This window comes from Lasioglossum baleicum, chromosome 15 (genome assembly GCF_051020765.1).
Source record: "Lasioglossum baleicum chromosome 15, iyLasBale1, whole genome shotgun sequence".
In the NCBI taxonomy this organism is placed as follows: Eukaryota; Metazoa; Arthropoda; class Insecta; order Hymenoptera; family Halictidae; genus Lasioglossum; species Lasioglossum baleicum.
In genome coordinates this window covers 5,614,904-5,633,606 of record NC_134943.1, presented here as the reverse complement: position 1 = coordinate 5,633,606, position 18,703 = coordinate 5,614,904, and positions in this window count along the sequence as shown.

Sequence of the window (18,703 nt, the reverse complement as noted above, 5' to 3'; positions counted from 1 at the left end):
AACGAGCTGGAAACCAGGCACGGGAACGAGAGGGGGTTGAAAAGTGCGACGCGGAGATGGCATTTCGCATCGTAAAGTTTTGCAAGCGACCGCGGAACAGAGAACGACGGCCGACACGGGGTTCGCGGGGTATGAGGCGGCTGATAGAGCCAGCGCGGCAAGGACTAGAAGAGGAGAAGGAGCGAATAGAGGAACGGCACGATAAAGCGAGAAGCTCTGTTGACGGGTGGTTGCCTCGGACCTGTTCTCGTTCGTTTCCTCTCAATTCGCCGAGAGCGGAGGAAGAGCCGCTCTTCCGTAGGAGCCCGGGGAGGAGGAGGCGCCGGGAGGAGAGAAATCGAGTTTGATCGAGGGATGAGTGAAGAGGACGCGCGCACGGCCCGGCAGGGTATGCACAGAGAGAATAGAAAGAGAAAGCGACCTGGTGTGGTGTTCCGGGGGGAGGCTGATGCGGGATGAGAGGAGGAGGACGAGGAGGAGGGTGGATGCTGGTATCGCAGCGAACGATGGTGTAGCACCGGAGCCGGGCGAAAGAAAGAGAGAAACAGGGAGAGAACAGAACACGGTAGGATGAGAGGATTGCCACGAGGAGGTGAGGAGTCAGGAGGATGCGGTCGAAGGAGGGTGCAAATAATAACAATAATCATATTTCCCGGCAACATGGCCGCTGAAAGAGGGTGGCCGCGCAGCCTGGGACGCGTTGGAGGGAAACGCGGGTAGGGGTGAGGCAGCCAGGCAGCCAGGGAGGGTTATCATAATATTACAAACCACCGCCGCAGGGATGTATCTATACAAACTCTCGCCCTCACCGTCGTCCACCCCTTCTCACCCACCCTTTATCTCTCTTCCTCTCCCTCCCTCGTACTCTTTCTCTCTGCGCTTTCTACCGAACGTATCTTCCACTCATCCTTCTCCTCTCCTCATCCTCCAACGTTCCGCTCGGCCTCACGGAGAGGAACTCCGTGTGCACAGGGGCTAGCTAAGAGAGCCGGTTGCGATTCGCGCGAATCCTCGCATCCGGCAATTGTCGCGTTATACACCCCCGCTACTGCTGCCACCCCCGCGGTTATGTATCAGCTCGTTCTCTCTCCCCGCGTCGCGTCGTTCCCTGAATACGATCCTCCCGTAGAAAATGTACATCCGCGACATGATCAGGCTTTAGTTTCCACGCCCAGCGGTGGCTCCCGGAGATATTCGCTTGACGGAACACATCCCACCCCCCGAATACCAACCAGTCTATACAAAAGCGCAGCACCCGGACACGCTCGAGAAAAATAATTACCTATAAATCCGACGTCGAGGATTTCGACGGTTTTCACCGGTTAGCCCGCTCTTTTCATCCCCCGCTCCCTCACTTGGTGTACCAACTCTCGCAACCCCCATTGTCCGTCCAGGTACTCTCCGCCGGCGATTGTCTTTGATCAGGCGACTGAATTAGCGGTCGTCTACTTCTTCTTCTTTTTTCTCCCCACCACCTTTTCTTCTTTTTTTCGATTCCACTCCGCGCGCGGCGAACGCGCAGTGAATTTTAAACATTCTTCCGCTTCCCACCGGTGACGGTGGTGGTGGTGGTGGTGGTTGCCGCTCGCGTTTCATTCCCGAACTTTTTTCCGACGGCGGTCGCTTCCGAGGCAAGTTTGAATGTAAAAGTTTCGCCCGGCTGGAAATTTCGAGACTGGCCTTCCCGGTTTTTAAACATTCATCCGTAATGGGCGCCCGGCGAAGTTCGGCCGCGCGATGGGCGTCGTTGTTTCGCTCGATGGATCGCTCGATTCCAGGATTCGATGCTCGAGGATCCTTCAGATTTCGGGAGATTTTAATCCTTCAATTCGTCATTCAATTACTCAGTCCCTCATGAATTATCACATTCCCTATCAACGTCACACTTGTGTGACAACCACAATTTTGTATTTTGGGTAAAAAAATTGACAACTGTCTACAAGAAGTATCTTCAAAAGTATCTGTTTAAAAATTGATAAATCAAGAAATTCATCATTTTTATACAAGAATGGTCCGTCGACCGAGGAATAACGGGAACGTATTTCGACTCCAACAGACAGTCTGTCTGCAGGAACGTCATTCGATGCTCAAGGATCCTTTGGACTTAGGGTGACTTTAAAGGACAACAGGAATATCTTTGGACTCCGGCAGACAGGCCGTCTGCGGAAGCGTCGGTCGAGTTAATTTCATCCAGATGTTCGACAAGGTTCGAACGGTTCGTTGACTTTCGGAGCATCGCACCCCTTTTAATGGCTTCCTAGATGTCCTCGTCGGTGAAGTCGAGGATGCTGCTCGGGAACAAAATGCCGGCCGTGTTCCCTGCTGGATTATTTTGTACGTTGACGCGCGCGGGCGCGAGTCCGTTCTCTCGCATGCTTTCCGCGACCTATACAACGACAAAACAGCCAGCCAGATACAAGGGACTTCCGAGCGGAAAACTAGGTGTTGCGAAGTAATTTTGCTCGGCGCGCGCGAGCCTCTGTGCGATACGCCCCCGCTCATTCAGCGATAATTACGTCATTTACCGGCTACGGCGCCCCTCGACTGCGCCGCGTTACGGAAATTACGAGTCTCGTGTGCGGCAATATTATTCTAATTATGAAACTCACCGTTTCAAATTGCGAAAGTAACGCTCTATTTATGCCGGCGACGCGACCCGCAATGGGAATACGTAAATCGGCCGGATTGTCGGCGCAATTTCATGCGAAAAACGCCGAGTGAGTATCTAGAGTCAGACCACCCCCACAGGTGATCTGAAATTCTTCGATTGATCTATAAAATATCCAGAAAATTAGATAACCAAAATTGTCAAAGCTAAAGATATTACATTTCACTTCGGTAAATTTACCAGAATCCATTTTGTCAATATTCTTTGTTATATCTAGAAAAGGTGCACTTAATCATAATTAAGTATAATCATTGATAGCCACAATTAAACTTTACATTTCGGGTCACACAAACCCGATAACAGCAGGGTTAATTACTCTCCTACCTCAGAAGCCCGGTTTAATAGTCTAATAGCCGAGCTGGGTCATCGATTAATTAATTTTATGGCTCCCACAAAAAATGTTTAGCATCCAATGCATAGATGATGAACGCCATCACCGCACGAGACCTCTTTCTACTTCATCTAACATTTTACCATCATACAATTAAACTACCACTGGAAATTTTAATTAATACCGTTCCAATCTGAAGACAATACTGTTCGAGGATTACTACACCCAATTTGCTATGAGAATTCGCCCAGACTTAACCACAATCACTGCATTCACACTCAACAACACTAGCATTCTCACCATCCTAGAATCTAACAACCCTATACAATTTTAATTAAACCTGTTCTAATCTCAAGACAATACTCCTCTAGGATTACCATGTCTGAATCATCATTAGATTCCAACTAGACCAAACCATAGTCTTCCTACTCAAACTAAATGACGCTAACATTCCCACCATCATATAATCCAATCACCCCAAATAATTTTAATTAAACCTTTTCGATCCCAAGACAACGATCAAGGCTTATAACGCTCGACTCATCGCCAAGTCCCACGCAGCCGAAACCACAGTCACCTCGCCCGAATGCGACACAACTATCATCCGCGTCGCCGCGTGCTAACTTTCCCGTCTCCTCTATCTAATAGATAATTAATCCCGGACGCAGCGGTGCGCGCGTTAGGCGTCCACTCGAGCCTATCCGATTATCGAATGCATTAAAGTCGACGCATCGTGGGCCGCCTTGCCACGTTGCTGCGAACGCTTAACTTCGCGTTAAGAAGATTAAGGGGGTGTCAGTCGAAGGTGTATACGCGGCTGGGGTAAAGCCGAATCGGAGCCGTACACACGTAAAATTGGTAAAAGCCGTCTGGCTGGTAGGAGCCAAGCTAGCCGAGGCCGACAAACGACGACCTCTCGGGATAGGATCTAGAAGAGAGAAGGGAGATAGAAAAAGATGTAAGAAAGAGCGAGAGAAAGATCTACCTCCAGTATTATAGATCCTGAAGAGAGTAGCAGTACCGCGAGCACATCGGTCTGTGATGGGTGGTCGCAAAAGGGGGGGTACAGTCTGAGAACGGGGGATGAAAAGAGATAGAGAGGGGTGCAAAGGGGGAGAGATGGTAGGTCGAGAGACCGAGGATCGGCCCCCGGGTAAGAGCGGCGAGATCGGAGGAGGCGAGAAGGGGGAAAGGAAGCACTTAAAGAATTATCCGAACTCGCAGGAGGGATGGGATTCCTCGCAAGCATGTGCAGCCTTTCCCAGGCCAACACCTAATACCTACTAATACCGTGCCGTGTATCTATCTACCCTTTTACCGCTCTGACGCGAGTCCTACGAGGCCAGGACTACGGAAAGAGTAAGTAGGGTCGTGTTTATAAGTGGATACCTACGTAGTGGCGGGCTGCGGAGCAACCCCGGTCGACCGAAACGCCGCCCCCGATCCCCCGAATCCTGGACCATGCGAAAACGGGGACGAAGACGCCTTTTTTCGCAGCCCGCCGAGGATCTCCACCCATCGAAAATACTCCAAGACGTCTTTAGCTTCTGCTAGAAGCTATTGTTCAACATTCCTGGAGTCTCTGAATGTTAGAGACACTCCTGTACGGTGGTATATGATCTTGGTTTTGTTGCTGATGAGGTGAAGTGTTTAGTAAAGTTAATAGGCTTTCGGTAGATAAAATGTTGAAGACGTCCAAATTCTTTTGAATGGTATCTACATTAACTTAGGATCACGACGGTCCTTTTTCTCCAAGGAAGTAACCATGCAGAAAAGTCTCCGGACTGTAAGAAACGAGTCCAATCCGTCGATACGGCGCAGCGAGGCCTCCGTCGAAGACCCGAAGCATTTAGAGAACTATGCAATTCAAATCCGTCTCGACGTCGAGTCCTCTCCTCTTCCCGGCTTTTTTCTCCATCGGGGGCATTACTCCGGCTCGTTTGCATTTACTCCGAGGCGTCGGCCTTAAACTCCGTCACCTGGCTCGGCCGATAATTCTCCTAGCTTCACGACGTGCCCGAGAGCCTTCTAATTTCCAGTTTCTCCCGAAAGTGGTGGTCGATGGTCGGAGGAAAAGCGACCGACCATCGCGCGCGCACATGTCTTTGAGACAGAACCGGGCTCTTGGAAATCCCTGTCGGTTGGAGACTGCAAGTCTAGGCCCGGCTTAATTGTCCCGCTTTTTCCTGGTATTCCGGGGTCCCTCTGCGGATCTCGTCGAGTTTTTCGGGCTCCGGATTCAGAGGGACGTCGCGCACGTGTTCCCGACGCATTCTCCGACAAATTGACTTCAGACCTCGACGATCATCTCTCTTTCTCTCCTCTCTCTTCTTCTCTCTGCCGACCGTCATCGTCGACGACGGCGTGTCGTGGTGCCCTCTGAAAACGATCCTCGCCTCGCCTCTCACGGAGATCTCGAACCACCGACGACGACGCCTTTATTATTAGCCACGGCGAAGCTAGTTAACCGAGTTAGTTAAGTGAGAATTATTATTTAGCTGTCCCGCACACCCTGCTTCCTCAGCCCACCCCCGCACTCGCCCCGTCTTCCTCATCTTGGGCTGAATGGAGCCACGAAACCTCTAACCGCCTGAATGCCGCTGTCACTGTGATCCGCAATGTCGTTTTGACAGTCTTATTTCGGTGTAGAGACGAATTAAAGATCAAGTTAAGGACAAAAGGATTTTAAACCCTTGCGGGGATGCTTTTGTCATGTAAATCTGTAAAATATATTGGTAGCAAAATTCATGTCCAACCTGGCTCTTTTCTCTCTCGGCAAACGACTACGAAACTCTCGTTTTGCATAAAGATCCACAGTGTATCGATGATGATTCTTTAAAACAATTTTAAAGATCACACGAATCGATTCTGTACGTGTGAATCCCGGTTTGGGACCACAGCGCCCAGTGTCGCGTACCACAGTCTGTCCTTCATCCGCCTCTTTCTCCTTCTGCAGCTTCCTCTTGGTCCTCTTCGTCTATCGTTCTTAGCAGTCGTCGCGGCGGTTGTCGTCGCCGCTCCGTCTTCTCCACTCGGCGTCTTATTTGTCCAGGAGGGCCGAGGTGTCGAGCACTTTACGATTTCCGACTACTTTTCCATGCCGTTTCTTTCGCGCGACCCACGCCAACCGTATCCACCCCCTCGGGAATCAGCTGCTCGACGCGATTCCTTGGCCCTGTGAATATTTAGGGAGCCCCGAGAATTGTTATTGTATCCTATTTTCGAGGAGCACACCGCCACGCTGAATTCATATGACTGAAACGCCTCTCCTCTCCCTTTTGCCTTTAACTACTCATCCCTCTTCAAGCACGCGCCCGCGCCATCGTTGTGTCGTGCTCATTCATTATACCGGCGACAAACACCAGGATTCTTAATCGAGTCCACCCCCCTCCTTGGCCCGTGATGATTAACCGCGACTGTAATTGCGAGGGCCGCTCTCTGTGGCTGAACGTCTGGGAGAATTGAACTTGTCACTCGCTTTGTGCGAGGCAAATGAATATGGCGCACTGATTCGCGTTCGTGGTTCTTCGGGAAAATTTGACTTTCGGGAGAACAAGACGAAATATGATCGATTTAAATTGCTCTCTCACTTCAACTTTCTAATTCCATCCCGAAACCATAAAAAATCCATTCCTCGTGGCATCAGTATACTAGAAAGAATCCAGCAGGAGCCATCGATAGCTATTGAAGACATTCACCGACTGATCTAAACGTTGGGTCGCTCGTAACTTTTAAATCGAGGGTGACGTGATTCGAATGACTGTGATGCTGATCGCAGACTAGACTCGGGAAACTTGTAGCTACTGATACGCGTTCGAACCGATTCGAAATTTAACTTCTTCGCCTCCGAAGAACACCGACTATTAAATATTCGAGTCTTCCAATTGTTGTCGAAGGAATTATTAAAAAATCCTTAGCCATAGCACAAAGACTTTGAAAAATTAGGAAATAATCGCCGGTAGGTAATGTGTTTCGCACACCACCGAGCACATTATGGGACACCATTAGCCATAGGAATCGTGCTCGGTTCATCGAGGCTCGCTTTCCGAATCTACACGGCTAAGTCGACTCCGGGGAATCCGGGGCGGATTCTATGCTTTCTAGAAGGTTGCACCAGGTGCAGGGGTGGAAGAGGAAGATCTCGGAAGCAGAGTCGATGCTCTTATCTGTCTACGGGTGCGTCGTAACGATTACTCGGTCGGGTTTGGTGTCTATATAGGTAGAGTCTTGCGCAGCGTGGGGTCTTTCGCAAGCAAGATTCTCGAGGACCAAGGGTCAGGAAACGTTCGCCGGTTTAAGAGATATCTTGCGCCGGTGTTGGAACCGTTCCCTCGGCGGGACTGCCTCTTAATTAGCTCCTAAGCGAACGGCAATTTGTACCGCGGATATAAGCCGCCGCCGCACAAACTTCTCGTACTCTCGGTGTTTTAAACGTTTACGTTGAAGTTAGCGGAGCCGACCGCGGCCTCGTTACCCAAGGAATCCGTAACCTTTCAATCCGTTGAAGAACCAAGAAGCCTCTTTCTTCGTGTCTCGTTTTGCCAGAGAAACCGCGCAACTTTGTCTATTCGTGGACTAGCTATAAAATTGTATTTCTTCTTTCGTCTAATACAGGGGGTGTAATAATTGTTCTTTTTCATTCTCATTAAGCTTTCCATTACAAAATACAGTAATAGAACTCGGCAGAGATTATATTTTTGTTTAAACCCGTCCTCCCCGCGAAGCAATCACAATTGCGAAATTTCGCGCGGCGTCGCAAGATAAACCACCGGCAGCCCGAAACAGCGGTACAAAAAAGATCAATTCAGGCTCCACCTCGATAATTGTCATCGTCCAGCCCCAACGCGGCGGCAAGCGCCGAAACAAGAGGGTTGATTCGCGGTTCCTATGACGAGCTATATCGGAAGGGGGTGGTGCCTGCTCGAATTCTGCGTGCAAATAAAAGGCGGGCTAACAGTGGTGCCGAGAGAAGTGCGCGCCGGATAAATTACCGTGCGAGATTGTCTGGAATGAAAACAGGCAATAAAGATATCGCCCGGTTGCGAGAAGGGGGTTGCGAAACCCGGCCGTGGGGGATGATCCCAGCGGCCGGTTTCACAACGGTTTCAACATTGCCACGCTCGCATCGTCGGGGAAGGGGAGCGGGTGGGAGGGTCGGAAAGAAAATTTTCGCATTCATACGGAACGTCGTTGCGATAAAAAAATTCGTGCTCTGGGTAGGTTTCGCCTGGCGCGATGATGCGAGCGGAGGCGCGGCCGTAGAGCGAGGCTCATATCGTATTAATAGGCAATCCGGACAGCCGAGGGGTGTCATAAACTCAAACCCCTAATACTCGCCTAAACTACCTCGGTTAAATAATGGAATCCCTATTCCCAGCCACCGCCGCTTCGTCTCTCTGCCTCGTCTCTCCTGCGGCACCGCGTTTCTCGCCACGCCATTTCCCTCGTTCCTCACCTACTATAGAAACGGGGCTTTGTGTTTCTCGTTGCGGCTTCCGGCCTCGGCCGACGAGAATATCCGCGCGAACGAGACGTATCGCGTCGACGCCGATCATCGCCCGGCCGCAAATTAGCCCGCGATGCTCCATTTGCGAGGCCACGCCGCCATTGACTTACCCCTTCATCAACGAAATTTCTGAATTCGCGATTTTTCTGCTCGGGGAATCGCCATTTTCTTTCACCAGGGTTGGAAACGTTCTACAGAGCCCTTTTACACGCTGTGAATTTTATTTACACTTTAAAGGCGTATCCTGACCTTTCATTTTGGAAAAATCTATGTTGTAGAATTTTTGTGTTCGCTAGATGCTAGATATTAAAATTGTCTAATTTCTACCATCCACAGATTTTTTAGGAGAAAATATTTATCTTCGTTTCTTCAGGGTAGTATTTAACCCCCAGCTGACTGAGTATTAATCATTTTTTCTTTAGATGTAAAGAAAAGTATAGTTTGAGAAACATGGGACAAGTTGGAAAAAAGCGTTGTCAAGGTTATAAAACGGGGAGGAATAGTGTTGGAAGTGCTCTTGAACGCGCGTTTTTATTGGGGCATTTAGGGGGCTGTTTGTAGAGGAGCGGAGTTGATCACGATTTGAAGCAATTATAGTAATTGTGTGGAATAGCGAGGGAACGGGGCATGTGGTGTCTTCGTATCTTGCTTGAGAGGGAATGTCTCCGTGTTGATATTTACAGTTAATGAGGAGTGAGACTCCGGTCGTAGAGAGTGCCTTCAGATTCCAGAGGAACCAGGCAAATATGAGGACAAGTTCTCAGCTGGGAGTATGTTACCGTGTGATAGTCTATATCGTAAGTAGACTGCCGGGATGACTGGAGTCACACAAACAAACATTGTTTATTCTATTAAGAATTCTATTAGACACCGGACAAAATCAACATTTTATTGAACTTTTTTCAACATTTTCGTTTTATCCACGGTTGTTGACTTGGCTATGCTGTGAATGCCACTAGAGTGAACCCTTTCATGGCGTTACTTTATTCTTAACTGTATTTTTGAAGCTGTTATTATTCGTATCCATCTGTCTTCTAGGCACATTCGATTCGTTATATTTACAGTCGCATGCATGACCAATAAGAATAATAGTAGCTTCCTTTTAAATTAACGTGGGTATACACGCCAACATCTACAGAATACAAATAAAATGTACACCGCATTTAGACGAACACTTCGCGCCTCTTTTATACAAGTTCGGAGCCATTTAGTCAACCTCAGATAATATACAGTACCGGCGCTGTCAGCAGCAGCAATTATTAAGAGTGAGGGTGGAGTTTATGACTCCGAGGCAAACTACGAGACCGGGGGAGGAGATTACGAAGTTCAGAATATGAATCTTCAAGTATAACAGGAAGGAGGAATGAGTGCGAATCAAATGAACCCGGTGGAACAAGAGCACCAAACCCATACGAAAATAAATAAACGAATGAACGTAGCCTAGCACAACTGGACAGCATCATTGACCACGCTAAAAACATTAAACCATTCAACATGTCAAGTTACAAATTCGTTGTTATTGTACAATCACTAAAACCACAAGGGTAGTTTCACGATTTACAATGCTTCAAAAAATTGCTCCTGCAATATTTACAGTATCGATTATTCAATAATTACTGTTAGCCAGTTCCAGTCAAAGTTCCCCATCCGAAATCGTAATTTCACGTGAATCAGCCCCGGTCTAAGACCACCCCCGAGCACTAAACATCCGCGTCCTAATACGATGAGCTTGTTAACAAATGCCCCCGGAATTTACAACGTATTAGCGAGCAATTCGGCGCAGTTTGGCGTAACGTGGTCGTCGACCGTCCCCACGTTCGACTCGCCCCCGGGGTCCGGCTCTCTCTCCCCTCGGCGGGAGTCGATCGGCGATCGTTTTCTAATTTGCCGAGCAAACACTCGCGCCGAAACCGAATAGGTTAGCGTGCACAATCGCGGAGAGGCTCGCCTCGACAGGGGTCCGCCGGGGGTGGATCAACCGGGGGTGGGTTTGCGGAAAGAGAGAGAAGCTAGATGCCGCTGCACCTGGGGGACACTTCAGAGAAAGGGAGGTTACCTCGCAAAGTAAGTACCGGCAAACGAGCGGCCCCCGGTTCGCACGCATCTGTGAGAGCATGTCTTTAACTGCGTCCTGGATGAGGCAACAATTACTTCGTGTTTCTGCAAAATTACTGCTTGTTGCTTGTCCTCATTCAAAATTAAACTGCAAAGGGGGGTCATTCATACCATTTACAATATAAAATATTTCAAAAAATCATTGCGATAATCTCAATGTAGGATGTACGAAGGTACTGTGTATATCTCGAGATAAGTTCATCGTTTGTTCAATGATAACGCAGCGTTCGGTGCCTCCCGATCCGTAACACGTGTGTGCCCTCCGCAGCCTTGGTCTCGCCGAAACGGCTCGTGGAAGCGCTTGTCTCCGTCGACGACGCCGCCGACGTCGGCGGCCTCGGGAAAGCGTCGTCCCCGCTCTCTCTCTCTCTCTCTCTCTCTCTCTCTCTCTCTCTCTCTCTCTCTCTCTCTCTCTCTCTTCGCGTCGTTGACGTCGGTGTGTACGCGTGGTACAAGCCCCACTGCACCCGGGGTAACAGAAGGCAGATCTCTCCCGGGAGACTCGACGCTTGTTTGCGCTGCTTATCATCAGTTCCCATTAATATTAAACCGCATTCAACGAACGAAGCCCGGCCCCACGGCGGTCGGCCGATGTGTACATAGGTATAGCCCGGCGTGCGCGCGCTCTACATACATACATACATACATACATACATACACAGGCCGAGTTTACATATATTAAACGCAACCACCCCCAGTTGGCCGACCCCCTTAGCCATCGTCGCGTCCGTGAAAACGCAACACCGACGCAGTAAACCGACTCTCGATGTGTCCTCTTGCGAGCCGGGCAAGTATGGCATACAACACAGGGAACAACCGATGACTATTACTCGTCGCAATCCGAGCATCCCGACGAACGAATCGGGCCCGCGTTACTCGAACGATCGAGCCACGAAATTAAGGGCGGGGGAGAGGAGCACATCGAGGCTGCGTGTGCCCGTCGCCGCCCGCGGGCTGCACACCGTGCTCAATTTTCACCCTTTGTTTAATCGCCGGCTACGGAGTCGACTACATTAATTTAATACCCACGCGATACTACCCCGAACCGCCCCCACTCGGTGAACCCCCAGTCGAACCTGAAAGGGAAACCGTCTTATGTACCAGGGCCGAGGGCTGCAACACTGGTTGGATACGGGAGAGGCACCTGTTCGACCCTTTGTAATGGTCGATGATTTGCTCCGGCGTCCATGGGTAAGGGATGAATTCGATGGGAAGTAAAGGTTCACCATAAAGTGCGTTTTGAACAATCCTTCGGGAAGCTGGATCTGGACTTTTGGAAATATAGATGGTAGATTGCGGTGGAATTCTTTCTTGTGGTACTTGAATAGGTGTGACGAGAGTGCAACCGAATCTCAGTCCTTCCTACTATGAAATGAATTGTCTAGCACATAGGAAACAGACAAGGAGGTTTCAAAAACTAAATTATCCGAAATCAATCTTTATAATTAGACCTTTCATTTCCATAGAAGCATGATTTCCGTGCAGCGAAAAATTTTTCCGTACTTTTTCCGAGCGCTGCGGGATTCGAGCTGCCATTTTGCCAGCCGGTGGTATTCCACGCAGGCTCGTTCGACGCCAATTTCCCATCCGAGAAATTAATTTTCAAGCAATTATCGGCGACGATGGATTCCCGGTCGCGCGCGGCAAAAAGAAAAAGATGAAACAGAAGGAAAGAGGACGCGAGGGGGAAAGAGAGGGATGCCGGTCGCGTCTAAAATAAGACGAGTCATCTGCTGCGGAATCTGTGCTCTGAAACGCGTAATAGAAACCGAGAGGCTGCTGGGAGGGTCGGACGTCTCAGTCGTCAGCAACAGTGGGCGGAACTGCGATCGCTTAGAGGCCAAAGGACGATTCAATTAGAATCGACCAGAGCAATCCTGTACTCCAACTGCTCCCATTGACCGTCATCTCTCTCTCCCTTTCTCCCTATACCTTCCTCTCTCTACTTCTCTCATTCCCTCCCTCTCTCACTATAACCGTACCATGTTACTCTATTCGATCGACCTGCCAGCCTCTCTCGCCGCGATTAAAACGTTGCCGGAGATTTGCAGCCGGAAAAAAGCTCCGGATAATGCCGCGAATCCGACGGAGCAACGTGTTCCCCCGTAACTTTTTCGCGAGTCAAAAATTCGCCGCGATCAATAATTAAGAATCGATTCGTTTTGAGCACGGTTTCGTTCCAGGGCCACACGGTGAATGTTTCACGCGCGCTAATCGTATTTTCATAACCGAAACGCGCGAGCTACCCGCCCTTTCGCGTGCCGTCGCCTCCGTGAATGTTTCACAACTATTTTGCAATTTCATGCCCTTAAACGTCCCCCGTTCGCAATACCCAAGCGCCGATTACCGTGTAAAAGCGCGTAAAATCGATGACCCCCTCGCCCCCCGTGTCGACTGTAAAAAGAACCCCCTCGGACACCCTTGAGCGATTTAAAGGGCCAGCCTAGTGTGACTGGTTTTTTTTCTTGACTTTCTATAAACATTCAGTAAATGTTGTTAATATGAAGGGTGGTTACTAGGGATCGGATCAAGTACCTCGCAAACAGGTTCGAACTTTGATTGATTGAATTCGAACTCTCTATAAGTACTTCGAGAAACAGAAATAGTACTCCTAAGTATACTCGAACCTATGCCAGACAGTTTCGAACCTTTTGCAAGTACTTTGGTAAACGGATATAATACTTGCAAGTATATTCGAATCTTGGTCGAACAGATTCGAAACTTTTACGAATATCATACCGGAATTACTCTGATTTTTCTAATCATTATTTTTAGTGCCTTTAAAATCCATTTATGTTTTCCCTGGATAAAAAAGAAATAGGATGAAACCAAGTATAGTAAATAAAATATTATTCTTAAATAGTTAAGAATTGAATAAAGAAAGTACTTAAAACTTACCACGCAGTTCTGATTTCCAAGATTCGAGTACTACTTGTGAAAGATTCGATTCCTTTCAACATCGAAGTATCTTTTCGAAACTTGTAAGTACTCATTCCGAGGTTCGCTATCAATTTCTATAAAATGAATACTTTTCAAATATAATCATTGAAACATTATTGTTTTTAAGTAGTAATCGAAACCCATGAAATGAAACTTGGTTATTGAAATTGATTCGGATTCGTGAGTACATATTGAAGTTGATCCCATCCCTAGTAGTTGCAAATTTATTTGCTGGAAGGATCAAATTTGGCTGCAATCAGCCGCGTTGAACTCGACTATGAGAATAAAAAATTAGATCTCTAGCAATTAGGATTTCGTAAAATACTCGGAGACTGTTGCCCTCTTCCACTAGCAGAAAGAAACGAAATTGTTTTTGAGCATATTGGAACTGATTTCGAAGTTTTTTTCGTTTTGCACCCGGGGGTAAATTAATTGGGTTCTAATGAAAGCTCTACGAGCCAATAAAAAGCAGGGGAATAAGGGATGGCTGAAAAATTGGCGATCGTGCTCCGTTTGATTTAATGTGCATTAAATGCAGTTGAATAAAGAGGTCAGCATTTTTAACGTAAAATTTCTTGTTGTTGTTTTTAGAATTCATAAAAGATATTTTATTTCAATTTTCGGATAGATAGTGTACCTTTTATGAACATATAATATCGATTTTACCCTACTGTACACGTTATGCACTTTTTTTGTACGGTGACTTTTATCTGCGGCCAATATACAACATGCAGTTAATCAATAAAAGTAAATTTTACATTGTATCCGTATAACTCGTAGCAATAAAAATAATTGGACAATATACTAGAAGCATAGGATAGTAATCAAGAATATTTGGGGGATGTTTTGAGAGAGAAAATTTTGTTTAAAAATTCGGAGGACTACCGATGACTGTCAGTATGCATACGAGGTCAATAAAAATAAGGTTGCAGAGACGTTATGGGTTAAAAATTGCGCAGGTGAGCAGACGGGGCGAGTAAAACGGGTCTGAAAAGAGTCACCTGTGGCGACCAGTGGAAGGGAATTTAACGTGCTACGTGGTCGATCGTTCACTGTCAAGGGACCGTCGTCGGAAATAGAGACGGCGCGTTGAAGGGTCTTGAAAAAAGTGTAAGAACGGGCACAGGAGCCTGCTCGGAATTTCTGCTCGATCGGTTTCGCCGTGGTCCGTTCGTCTCCTTACTGGCCGCGGCTCCACGCGTACGGATGGGGTGACATCTCATTAGGGAGACAAATTGCTTCACCTCTCGACTCTGTATACCAGAGTCCCTCTTTCTCCCTCGCTCTAACTGTATCTATGTCTCTCTCGATCTCTCTCCCTTTCTCCTGGATCCGCACAGATTCGCCCTGTGACAGAGAAGCGCGACAGTGGTCTATAAATAGATACTAACCACTTTCCCCTGCGATGCGTGGTGCGCGGGGAGCTCGTTCAAAATGTGCAGAACGCGTGAACGCAACGGGACAATTCGATCAACCCGATATCCTACGTGTATATGTGTGTGTGTCATCTTTGTCGATCGGTTGCACACGTCGCTTGGATCTTTGCACCGTCGCGTCGCGCGCCGGGGTAACGTCGATTGGTAACTAGCTGAAGGAGATACGCCCGGTGTCGTGAGAAAACGAAGTGCGGAGATGAATATCAAAGGAGGAAGAAGCTAAGAGACTGACAGGAAAGACGATGGCGAAAATTATTAGCTGAGACTGAAGAAGAAAAGCAACGACAAGTGGAAGAAGAAACAATACAAGCATATGGAATGAATAACAGAGGTGGGAGACGAGGAAGATTTAGTAGCGAAGAATGCAGACGTGGAATATTATGGAACCGGGAAAGAGGAAAGTTGGTGCCACGGCAAAAGAAGACTAAAGATCAATATACTCATATACGTAAAATAATGTAAGGAAAATACTCATTTTTATCATGAATGTGTGCAACATGTAAAAGTAGTTGCCAGAGGGTCTCCATAACTCCAACATCTCGATACGATACTCAAACACGATACAAATCTCCGCGTCCAAAAATTATGTCTCAAACCGCTCCAACAACCGTGAAATCCAGCTACGAAATCACACAGTCCGAAGAAGAAATAGAAGAAGAAGACGACGACGAAGAAGAAGAAGAAAAGGTGTAAGGAGCAGAAGAGAGGAATCGCGAATCGGACAGGAGAGCGAAACGCGAGCAGAGAAAAGGGAGAAGAGACGAGAGAGAGAGAGAGGGAGAGTGAGAGAGACTGAGAGCGAGCGAGGCTGCGGCTGGTAGCCGGCGGCGGTGTGGAAATGTATTAGGGCTCGCATAGCTAAACTAATTGGTTAAATCTGTTGGGCCGCATAACTGGGAGGCTAATTGGGTGATTTCCTGACAAATTATATCCACCCCGACGACTACGCCTACTCGGTAGCGGGACCGTTTGTCACTTGACACTTTGAAGAGGCGAACGTCCAACGGTGGCAGAAGGGAGAGGACCGGCTGTTCGAGCGAGCCGAGAAGCGAGTAAAGGCAAGCGAAAGCGAGTAGAAGCGAGTGGGATGTTCGCGAAGCGTGTGGCAAGAAGCGGCCAGCTATACCACGAAGAAGAGTGCGAGGGAGCAGCACCGCTAAGACAAAACTGTCCGGGTTTATTCGGGCAGGCTTGACGCGGACTTATAGACTCGTTCGTTTACAGGGCCTGTGCGAACTTATTCGCGTTTTCGCGACCCCCTCCGATAGCGGTACATGGTGACGAGCGAAACACCAGAGAAAACGGCCTGCGAAGACCCGGCCCGGAACGCGCAGAATTATTTTTACTAACGAGCCGCGATGGCCCACGGCCGTAAGTTTCGCCGCGGAATTGCCACCGACCGCGCCGTTAATACGCGTACAGTCGTTAAGAATTCAGACGCGAGCACGCGGACGCCGACGTTCTTAGTCGTCCCGACGCCGACGTCTTCCAGTACCGAGGACGAATTGAAAGTTACGAGACGCCGCGGAGATTCGCCTTTGTGCGATTTCAAGAGCGACCTTTTTTCCGTCGTCGCCGAGACGCGCTTACCCGACCAACACCGACAGCCAGTTCTGCACGCGATTACTCTCTTTCTTGCGATTCTTTTTCGCAACCGCGAATTAAGATCCGATGGCGGCTCGTTTGCCACGCTGCAAAGCCACGGTTTTGATTCCGCGTGACGTTTAGGGGACTCGGAAATCGTTCAAGATCCAGGCCAGCGATCGCTGCGTCGCGAAGATGAAAGTATGCTTTGAACGATACAGATGCCGCGGTTTGTCTTGGTTTGTTTCGGATGGGGTTTGTATTTTTGGGCTTCGAGGTGTTCGCTGAGGTGATGGTTTAGGGGTAGGATTCGACGGGGTTGGATGCATAAAGAAATGTAAAGGATAAACCCAGACACGCGTGCCATCCGGCGAGCCAAAGTTTGCAGAATACGACTAATTAAATTCCCAATGAGGTGCCGAAGCAGCCACTCCCTCCGCCTCAAATTTCAGACTCAATTTAATCCCGCGCGCCCCACTCGATCACCGGGGATCGCGAATCGCCAATTTTTCCAAGCACCATACGTGCCGGAGCCGCTCGTTACCATGATTTATCACGGATACCTGAGAATCGAGCGGCATCCGTCAAGCTGGGAACCTATAGGCGGATTGCGCGTTTCACATAAATATATCCGGTCGCGTGGCGAATCGACCCGATAATACGGCCGAATCGTCGCCAAAATTCGGCAAACCATTCGTTGGGCAGTCGATCAGCCTGGCCACTTTGCGGATTCCGCGCGAGAAACGTTTCTGGCTCTCTTACAGTCACATCCACAGCGATACCGATGCACAATGCACCGAACAATCGTAAATCCCCGGTCATCGTTGTCGTTGATTAGTATTAGCTCGGCTCCCAACTGCGAATTATGACCGAGCAGCTGACGCTGGCCGCTTTCGGCGCAGTATTTTGGATACTTTGTTGAAAATTGGCGAAATCCGATATGATCTGCGTACGCATTTAGAGAAAATGCAGACTACCCTTCAGGGTATTCCGAAGATCTACTATTTCCGCGTGATGAACGCGCTGGAATTATCGGTGCTACTATATCGGGGCTTGCGATTGTCTTTCTGCTCGTTTCTGGTCAAGCTCTGTCTCGTTTAGTGCACACCTTGTGATTGCAATAGCAACGTAATTACAACAATCTCCACGTTTATAAGCAAACCACTATGTAAACCGAATTTTAGCTGCAGCTCTAGTAATAATAATAATAATTAATCATAAACTGTAGTCTCCAAGAAGAAGCTGAATGGATTATATTGTGTTCCTAAGTTTATCCAGGCCCAATGCTGACACTGCAAGTCTTTGTAAAGCTGATTTTAACATAAGATTGCAAATGAATTACAAAAACGACGGAAGCTTCTCGGCAACGAATCATCAGACAAAAATTGACTAGGCGACACGAGACCGTATCAGCTAATTACGGTGTTGTGATTATTAATTAACGCGACGTAAAAACCTCGGTGGCTCGTTCCGCAGCGGCCGCAGCCTATTTCGAGAGCCATCGGATTCTTCGCGCGATACGTTCCAGCGTATAATAGAGGCATTTTCCGCTCGAGAGGGGAGCTCGCCGAGAATTAATGAAGGCGAACGCCAGCTAACACGCCGTGCAGCTTCGGTATTAGGAGAATCAACCGAGTTATCCTGCGCGACGGTATTCTTGACTCGATCTCATTGGTTATAAACAGAAAGAGAGGAGAGAGAGAGAGAGAGAGAGAGAGAGAGAGAGAGAGAGATCGTCGACAAAGCCAGTTTCTTTTGATCATTCTTTCACACTCGGGATCACGCGCAAAAGAGCCAAAGCGTCGAGCTTTTTGCCCCAGCGAAAGGAGAATGAAACTGGGAAAGATCGAGGCAAACAGTCGCATAATTTGATCAAACGCGTTTCTGTTCCCGTGTCTCATTCGACCGAGAATCCTATTTAGCACCTCTTTAATCCTTCCGCCGCTGCGACAATTATCCTTCCGGATTTAACATCACAGACTCTCCTGGGAGTCGCGACACATTTCTCTGCACTCTGTGATAGCGGCATTATCTTTGGTAGAGTTCGAGATTCCCTGGTTCATTTCCTGTGCGAACGCTTGGGGGAATATAATCGACCATTTTCGGAGGTTTACTGTTCATTA